At 45.3% G+C, this 10,142-nt stretch overlaps 1 long non-coding RNA gene across 1 annotated transcript; it reads right to left on the bottom strand.

Moving 5' to 3' along the window:
* Positions 1 to 7,974: 7,974 nt before the first annotated feature.
* Positions 7,975 to 9,545, bottom strand: LOC143781723 (uncharacterized). Its single transcript, XR_013216800.1, has 3 exons — positions 9,514 to 9,545; positions 8,876 to 9,365; positions 7,975 to 8,081 (listed from the first exon to the last, which is right to left on the bottom strand). It is a non-coding gene; the product is annotated as an uncharacterized LOC143781723 (long non-coding RNA).
* Between the last annotated feature and the right edge of the window lie 597 nt (positions 9,546 to 10,142).

Here is a 10,142-nt window from a genome sequence, read left to right on the forward strand (position 1 = left end):
AGGGTTAGGGCTAGAGTTAGGACTAGAGTTAGGGCTAGGGTTAGGGCAAGGGTTAGGGCTAGGGTTAGGGCTAGGGTTAGGGCTAGGGTTAGGGCTAGGGTTGGGGCTAGGGTTAGGGCTAGGGTTAGGGCTAGGGTTGGGGCTAGGGTTAGGGTTAGGGTTTTAGGCTAGGGTTAGGGCTAGTGTTACGGCTAGTGTTAGGGCTAGTGATAGGGCTAGGGTTATTGCTAGGGTTAGGGCTAGGGTTGGGGCTACAGTTAGGGTTGGGGCTAAAGATAGGGTTAGGGTTTGGATTACATTTATGGTTGGGAATAGGGTTGGTGTGTCTGGGTTAGAGGAGTGGTTAGGGTTACTGTTGGGATTAGGGTAAGGGGTGTGTTTGGATTAGGGTTTCAGTTATAATTGGGGGGTTTCCACTGTTTAGGCACATCAGGGGCTCTCCAAACAGGACATGGCATCCGATCTGAATTCCAGCCAATTCTGCGTTGAAAAAGGAAAACAGTGCTCCTTCCCTTCAGAGCTCTCCCGTGTGCCCAAACAGGGGTTTACCCCAACATATGGGGTATCAGCGTACTCAGGACAAATTGGACATCATCTTTTGGGGTCCAATTTCTCCTGCTACCCTTGGGAAAATACAAAACTGGGGGCCAAAAAATAAGTTTTGTGGGAAAAAAAGGATTTTTTATTTTCACGGTTCTGCGTTGTAAACTGTAGTGAAACACTTGGGGGTTCAAAGTTCTCACAACACATCTAGATAAGTTCCTTGGGGGGGTCTAGTTTCCAATATGGGGTCACTTGTGGGGGGTTTGTACTGTTTGGGTACATCAGGGGCTCTGCAAATGCAACGTGACGCCTGCAGACCAATCCATTTAAGTCTGCATTCCAAATGGCGCTCCTTCCCTTCCGAGCTCTGTCATGCGCCCAAACAGTGGTTCCCCCCCACATATGGGGTATCAGCGTACTCAGGACAAATTGGACAACAACTTTTGGGGTCCAATTTATCCTGATACCCTTGTGAAAATACAAAAATGGGGGCTAAAAAATCATTTTTGTGAAAAAAAAAAGAATTTTTATTTTCACGGCTCTGCGTTATAAACTGTAGTGAAACACTTGGGGGTTCAAAGTTCTCACAACACATCTAGATAAGTTCCTTGGGGGGTCTAGTTTCCAATATGGGGTCACTTGTGGGGGGTTTGTACTATTTGGGTACATCAGAGGCTCTGCAAATGCAACGTGACGCCTGCAGACCTATCCATTTAAGTCTGCATTCCAAATGGCGCTCCTTCCCTTCCGAGCTCTGTCATGCGCCCAAACAGTGGTTCCCCCCCACATATGGGGTATCAGCGTACTCAGGACAAATTGGACAACAACTTTTGGGGTCCAATTTATCCTGATACCCTTGTGAAAATACAAAAATGGGGGCTAAAAAATAATTTTTGTGAAAAAAAAAAGAATTTTTATTTTCACGGCTCTGCGTTATAAACTGTAGTGAAACACTTGGGGGTTCAAAGTTCTCACAACACATCTAGATAAGTTCCTTGGGGGGTCTAGTTTCCAATATGGGGTCACTTGTGGGGGGTTTGTACTGTTTGGGTACATCAGGGGCTCTGCAAATGCAACGTGACGCCTGCAGACCAATCCATTTAAGTCTGCATTCTAAATGGCGCTCCTTCCCTTCCGAGCTCTGCCATGCGCCCAAACAGTGGTTCCCCCCCACATATGGGGTATCAGCGTACTCAGGACAAATTGGACAACAACTTTTGGGGTCCAATTTATCCTGATACCCTTGTGAAAATACAAAACTGGGGGCTAAAAAATCATTTTTGTGAACAAAAAAAGAATTTTTATTTTCACGGCTCTGCGTTATAAACTGTAGTGAAACACTTGGGGGTTCAAAGCTCTCAAAACACATCTAGATAAGTTCCTTAGGGGGTCTACTTTCCAAAATGGTGTCACTTGTGGGGGTTTTTAATGTTTAGGCACATCAGGGGCTCTCCAAACGCAACATGGCATCCCATGTCAATTCCAGTCAATTTTGCATTGAAAAGTCAAATGGCGCTCCTTCCCTTCCGAGCTCTGCCCTGCGCCCAAACAATGGTTTACACCCACATATGGAGTATCAGCGTACTCAGGACAAATTGCACAACAATTTTTGGGGTCCAATTTCTTCTCTTACCCTTATGAAAATAAAAAATTGGGGGCAAAAATATCATTTTTGTGAAAAAATATGATTTTTTATTTTTACGGCTCTGCATTATAAACTTCTGTGAAGCACTTGTTGGGTCAAAGTGCTCACCACACATCTAGATAAGTTCCTTAGGGGGTCTACTTTCCAAAATGGTGTCACTTGTGGGGGGTTTCAATGTTTAGGCACATCAGGGGCTCTCCAAATGCAACATGGCGTCCCATCTCAATTCCAGTCAATTTTGCATTGAAAAGTCAAATGGCGCTCCTTTCCTTCCGAGCTCTGCCATGCGCCCAAACAGTGGTTTACCCCGACATATGGGGTATCAGCGTACTCAGGACAAATTGTACAACAAATTTTGGGGTCTATTTTCTCCTGTTACCCTTGGTAAAATAAAACACATTGGAGCTGAAATAATTTTTTTGTGAAAAAAAGTTAAATGTTAATTTTTATTTAAACATTCCAAAAATTTCTGTGAAACACCTGAAGGGTTAATAAACTTCTTGAAAGTGGATTTTAGTACCTTGAGGGGTGCAGTTTTTAGAATGGTGTCACACTTGGGTATTTTCTATCATATAGACCCCTCAAAATGACTTCAAATGAGATGTGGTCCCTAAAAAAAAATGGTGTTGTAAAAATGAGAAATTGCTGGTCAACTTTTAACCCTTATAACTCCGTCACAAAAAAAAATTTTGGTTCCAAAATTGTGCTGATGTAAAGTAGACATGTGGGAAATGTTACTTATTAAGTATTTTGCGTGACATATGTCTGTGATTTAAGGGCATAAAAATTCAAAGTTGGAAAATTGCGAAATTTTCAAAATTTTCGCCAAATATTCATTTTTTTCACAAATAAACGCAAATTATATCGAATAAATTTTATCACTATCATGAAGTACAATATTTCACGAGAAAACAATGTCAGAATCGCCAAGATCCGTTGAAGCGTTCCAGAGTTATAACCTCATAAAGGGACAGTGGTCAGAATTGTAAAAATTGGCCTGGTCATTAACGTGCAAACCACCCTTGGGGGTGAAGGGGTTAAATCAAAATGTCCGAAAAGGACCTTACGCAGTTCCCCAATGCTGAAACAGAGCAAATACAACCCGATACTGTCCATTATGAAGACCGGGAAGCAGAGCCGGCTTCCGCAGCAGACCCAGATGCACGACCAGTACGCTCCATCAAGCCAACATTAAAGGTCCTCAAGAATTACTGTTCCACAAGGGATGAGTTCAATGACAACCTGGACGACCTATGGGAACGAGTTGCCTCCCTCATGTCAAGCGTCCAATGCCACAAAGATGATGCAGCGAGTTTACACGGCACTGTAAGGCTACGTTCACATTTGCGTCTTGCGACGCAGCGTCGTCGACGCAACGCATGATGCATAAGAACACACCAGAAAACGCACTGTTTTTAGACGCATGCGTTTAACGCATGCGTCGTAAAACACTGCGTTTTCTGGTGCGTTTCAGTGCGTTTTTCAAAAAAATGCAGCATTTTTCGACGCATGCGTTGTCAAACAATGATGTAATTTTTTACCCAATAGCATGTCAAAAAGCCTCATTAGTGTCTAGACACTAGATAAGACCACCAATGGATAGAAGAGGGTGGGTATAATGGAATTTTAGTATATATACCCCGGCATAGATGAATTCCTCCCATTTTGCGTGTTTTTACAGCATCAAGATGGAGCGTCCCACGGAGAGTATCTACCTCAATATGGAGCTGGATTTTGCCTTGGCTAATGCTTACGCTATCGCCTTTCATGAACAAAGGAAAAGAGATAAACAATGGAGAAGGAGTCATCGGCGCTTTTGGCTACACCCTATAGTGGAAGTCCGAGAGAGCCGTGGAGCCTACCATTGCTTGTTTGGCGAGCTAAATGACAACCTGGAAAAATATTTCGAGTATACCAGGATGTCTCAAGACAGCTTCCGCTATCTGCTGCGTCGGGTGGAAGGAGCCATTACCAGGCAGGACACGCAGCTCCGGAGATCAATTTCCGCCGAGGAACGTCTGCTGGTGACTCTATGGTACGTAATGTAGCTATTTGAAGGACTTTATATGTTCTGCCCTTTTTTTAATTAACCTTTTTTTTGGTTTTGGTGTGGGAGGGATGTAAATGTAATTTTATTTTATAACAATGTACATACTTTAATTACATTTATTTATTTGTCTTCTTGGCAGTTTCCTGGCTACCGGAGAGACCTTGAGATCCCTGCATTTCCAGTTTCGGATTGGAGTCTCCACACTTTCGGGTATTATTGCCGACACATGCCGCGCATTGTGGGACAATCTCCGTGAGGAATTTTTATCAATCCCAACAACAGAGATATGGGAGGCCAACGCTCAAAAATTTGACCAAGTGTGTTCCTTCCCTAACTGTATTGGAGCAGTTGATGGGAAGCACATTAGGATTACAAAGCCTGCAAGAAGTGGATCTCTGTTTTTTAATTACAAAAAATACTTTTCCACCGTGCTCATGGCCATTGCAGGTGCGGACTGCAGGTTTCTTGCCGTGGACATTGGAGCGTTTGGCCGTGCAAATGATTCACGGAAATTTAAGGAGTCTGATATGGGCCGAAGATTATATGGGAACAATTTAAATTTCCCCCAGCCACGACCTCTTCCCAACACCGAAGGCCCGGCAATGCCATTTGTGGTTGTTGGTGATGAGGCTTTCCAAATGTGTGCCAACCTACTGAAACCCTACTCCAGTCGGGGCTTGGACCACACAAAAAGTATTTTTAATTATAGACTGTCCAGGGCCAGAAGAACTGTGGAGTGCGCCTTTGGCATCCTTGTCTCCAAATGGCGGATTTTAGGATCCGCTATAAATCTGAAAATTGAGACAGTGGATGAGGTGGTGAAGGCTTGTGTGGTTCTCCACAATTACATTATGGCCAAAGAGAGAGTCAACGTGGAACTAGATGAACCCATAGCCAACCCATTGCCCGATTACCAAGATCATCCTCTGAGGACAACTTTGGAAATTGCTCAGATGAGGGATCAATTTGCTTCATATTTTGTGTCAGATGTTGGCCGTGTGTCATGGCAAGATACAATGGTTTAATGTAGATACTGGACTTTATCCTGCTGGAACTGTAACTAAAATTATTGTGATTAATAAAAATCTAAACACTGTCATTTAAAAAGAATTAAACACTATTGAGTCCATGACATTTCACCAGCCTAATGTACTGTTCTTTAAATGTTGTAATGTACCGTGATTTTTCTACTGTGCTGTGTTTTGAAATAAAGTTCTTTATTGTGTCTTTACGTTTTAAAAAAAATTCTCCCCTATGTCACAATGTTGTTGCCAATAAAAAAAAAGTTCAAACAAATCCAATGTTCTAGAACCAAATGTGTGTACCACAAAATGTAGTAATGTGAGCACCGGTTCCCAAATTGACTCTGACCAAACAACCCCATTGTTCACATAGCCGTGTGTTCCACAGTTTTAAAAGCGAACATGATCGGCTCCCACCTTGTCAAGCACTTAATCTTGCAGACTATTTGCATATGGAGCGTGATGGCTGAAGCAGGTTTTCTGCCGCTGTGCCGCGGCTGTGTGACAGGCACTACACATGCATGGCGAGGCCAACAAATAGGCCTTGGATGTGCATGTGTCCTGCCTGTCACACAGCCTCTGGACATGTGGCTGCAGATCATATCCGCACTCCATGAAGCCGGGGCCATATGCTACAAGTCTGCAAGTGTTGTGCTTGACAAGGAGGGAGACGATCATGTTCGCTCAACTCTAGCGAGTTACACTATTGAACTCAGGATGCTGGAATACGTCCAGAGTCAAATAGTGGCGACACTTGGCCACGTGACCATTGCTACCACCTCACCTGACCCATAACCTTAAGGTACCGTTACACTAAACGATTAACCAACGATCACGAGCAGCGATACGACCTGGCCGTGATCGTTGTAAAGTCGTTGTGTGGTCGCTGGGGAGCTGTCACACAGTCAGCTCTCCAGCGACCAACGATGCCGAAGTCCCCGTGTAACCAGGGTAACCATCGGGTTACTAAGTGCAGGGCCGCGCTTAGTAACCCGATGTTTACCCTGTTTACCATTGTAAATGTAAAAAAAAATAAAAAGTACATACTTACATTCCGGTGTCTGCCACGTCCATCGCCGTCAGCTTCCCGCACTGTGCCGGCCCAAAAGCACAGCACAGCGTTGACGTCACCGGTGTGCTCTGCTTTTACTTTACGGCCAGGACTCACAGTGTCAGTCAGTGCGGGAAGATGACGGCGAGGGACGTGGCAGACACCGGAATGTAAGTATGTACTGTTTGGTTTTTTTTACTGTTACAATGGTAACCAGGGTAAACATCGGGTTACTAAGCGCGGCCCTGCGCTTAGTAACCCGATATTTACCATGGTTACCAGTGAAGACATCGCTGGATCGGTGTCACACAAGCCGATCCAGCGATGTCACCGGGTGATCAGCGACCAAAAAAAGGTCCTGATCATTCGCAGCGACCAACGATCTCCCAGCAGGGGCCTGATCGGAGGTCGCTGTCACGCATTAAGATTTCGTTAACGATATCGTTGCTACGTCATAAAAAGCAACGATATTGTTAACGAATATTAATATTAATGTTAATCGTTATGTGTGATGGTACCAGTACAGTAGGATTTGAAAATTGATATATTCTTTCAACGTATTTGTGTTTGTAACAACTCATAGTACAATGAGAGACAGGCCAAAAAAAATTACAACAAACTGGATAAAATCTGTCATACATTGCAGATATGAGGTGTTGAAAACACAAGATTTGTGTACGGCGCACGGTGTGAGATGGTGCAAACTTTATTTTAGACCAAGAAAATCCAATATGGTTAACAATTTATTAGGGGTGACACAAAACGAAAAATGGGGAAAGGTTCTAAGGGGTGGGAACTTCCGCAATTAAGGGAGATTGATATCCACCAGTTTGGGAGTGGGTGGAGGAGGAGGAGGAGGAGGAGGAACCACCATACTGCACAATGCTGGAAGGTATGCCGACGTCTGACCACCCTGTGGTCGACGGTGGCGAGAATGCCAATGCAGGAGGGGAGGGAGGAGGCACGACCAGTCTCCTTGGCACTGTGGGCTGGCTCTGGCTACTCCTGCTCCGGCTAGACCCCGGCCGAGAGCTCGGTGCAGGTATTGGAGCAGCCAGAGCCGCCGTAGCTGTTGTTGTTTTTGGCCGTTTTCTCCTCTCTCCCTCTGGGTGTTGTTCTGCCCGCCGTCTGTGGGTCCTTGAAGGCCTTGCAGGAGCAGGACTTTGCGGCTCTGTTCTATGGTGTCTGCGTCGGCGGCGGCGTCCCTCGGCACGCGGAGCTCGGTGTGGCTGCTCTGCAGCAGGAGTCGGACTCATGCTAGCCAGCGATGGTACTACGGGCATTGTAGTCGCTGACTGCATGACCCGAGCCTGCTGCAGAGCAGTCACGTACGCATTGTTGCAGGCCTGCATCACTGAAATCTGGAGTTCCGGCGTAAGATGTTCCACCATGCCCTTCGCAATGGCACTAAAGAAATGTTTGGCCGGCCTCGAGAGCTCGGATTCCATATTTTCAAGGCGCCGGTCGATATTGGACAGAGCAGTGTCCATTCTATCGCCCAGCGCCTTGAAACAATTCTGGAATACCGTGCTCAAATGGAAAAATTCGGGCAGTAGCGGCCTGTCCGAGGCCCGCTGACACTGTCGGGAAAACCCGAAGGAAGGAGCGCCAGTGGCCTCGGCCAGGGGAACATCTGATGGACCGGCTGCCGGTTCTCCAGATGGTGGTGCAAGCCTGCTGTCGCTGTGGGATGGCTGTGACGGGTCAGATGGCGATTCACGAAGGACCGCTCCAGAGGGACGAACAGGCTCGAGGGTGCTGCTGTGTGTTCTGTGAAAACATAAGGAAAACATTAGTATACAAAATATAACATTTCACATTCGCCACCTCCTGTGTGTAGTAAAAAGTTAACATTGCATCACACACTGTAACATTACAATTTTACATAATTTTAAAGGGTCAGTTCCGTCTGTCAGTCCTAACGGTATTAATTCGCTGATTGTTACGGCCAGGTGCCTGTCATGGCTGACGCGACCAATCAGCGCCGGGCACAGTCCTCCTTACTCCCCGCAGTTAATGCCTGTCGCCCGCATACTCCCCTCTGTCATGGATAAACACTTACCGGCGGTAAGCGTTGCCGCCGTTAAGATTTAACCCAATTTTAACTATTGACGCTGCCGATGACGCATCAGTATTAAAAATTGAAAAAATTTGGTGTTAAAAAATTACCATGCTTACTCACCCATGGTTGCCGTTTGTAACGGCCGCCATGGTTTACGCTTCTCGTCAGAACTGTCATGGCGTCACGGACATGTGACCGAGACGTCATCACAGGTCCTGCGATCAGACCAACCCTGGGTACAGAACCTGCCGTGGACTACAAGGTCTCCCGTGTCAATTATTTTAACGTTATAGGAAACTGTGATAGACCTGGATGGGCAATATACTACGCCACTCTGAAATATTGCACGTGGCTGGCCAATATACTATGTGTCTGTGTGCTGTATACTACGTCACTGGGCAATATAATAAATGGCTGGCCAACAAACTACGTGGCTGGGGAATAGACTACGTGAATATGCATGTTGTACAATACCCGATGTGTGGGAATAGGTAATACTTACTGTCGGCGGGCAAGGGCCGGTCTCAGGAACTGCAGAATCCTGTTGTACTTGTATGGTATTGACCTTGCCGCTGCAGCACCACTACGAGCCTCTCCCTCCTTCCGCAGGCCCCGATTGAAACGGTCCTTCATGGAGCGCCATCTGGTCTTCAGTTTTTTGACTGTGGAAAAGGCAAACAATTAGTTTGAGAGAAACTTTTATTGATAACACAACCGTGTGCGCTGATACAAAAGTAGAACACATCACAGACGGTTGTGTATCCTGGCCTGATGGTTCAGAGCGGCATTTTGGCAATACTTACCAAATTTAGTTTGGTCAGTGGGTGAAGCGCTGTCAAAGCCATCCCACAGCGATTTGGCCACCTCAGCCCACATGCGTCTCAAAACCACCTGGTCCGCGTGCCGGGGGTCACGGGGGTCCCACAACGCTCCTGGATTGATGCTACCATTACGTCTACATCAATGCCCTCTTCTTGGTCCCGTTGTGAAACCTAGAATAATAGGAAAACATTAATGTTTGCAATATAAATACAAATTGGTCTCCCTCCCTTCTCCCCCCCCCTCCATAAAAAAAAAAAAGAAAAGAAAAAAAAAAAGATAAAAAAAAATTTGGACTAGGTTGTTTGAAAAATTACTTACTCGCCGTCTTGCCACCACAGCTTGGCCCCGAGGTTGCTGCTCCTGCTGGCTCTGTTCCTCCTCACTTGAAGAAGCCTGGAAAATAGTTTTAAAAAATTGAGTGACACATCTTCAAATGACACCGAATAGTAATCAACAGTTGATCATGTACTCACCGGACTCCCCAGCGGTGTGGTGTGGCTCAAGTCACTTGCCATTGTAACACGATGAAATTCTAAAATGAAAAAAAAAAATTAATTAACTATGCACAATACAGAGCCACATATAGGAAAATATCCAAAAATCCATACATTTACATTACAACCACAACGAACAGTGCACTCATAGCACAATGCCAACTGAACTAGCGCAGAGCAAACAACACCGCCATACATTGAAAGAAAAAACAATGGCAGAGACGACACAATGCCAGAGTATAGCAAAAGCATAATACCAGTCCCAGGAAAGATAACAAAACAAATAAACAACAGACCCTATGTACTAATCCAAAAAGACACAGATTTTTTTATGCCACAATTTTATAACATTGATTTCCAAAAAGGCCCAAGAAAAGGCAAACCATACCGCCATACGTTACAATAGAAAAAAATAACAAAATAAATAAAAGAGTACGGCTACATATGAAGCCC

The sequence above is a fragment of the Ranitomeya variabilis genome, chromosome 6 (genome assembly GCF_051348905.1).
Source record: "Ranitomeya variabilis isolate aRanVar5 chromosome 6, aRanVar5.hap1, whole genome shotgun sequence".
NCBI classification, from domain to species: Eukaryota; Metazoa; Chordata; class Amphibia; order Anura; family Dendrobatidae; genus Ranitomeya; species Ranitomeya variabilis.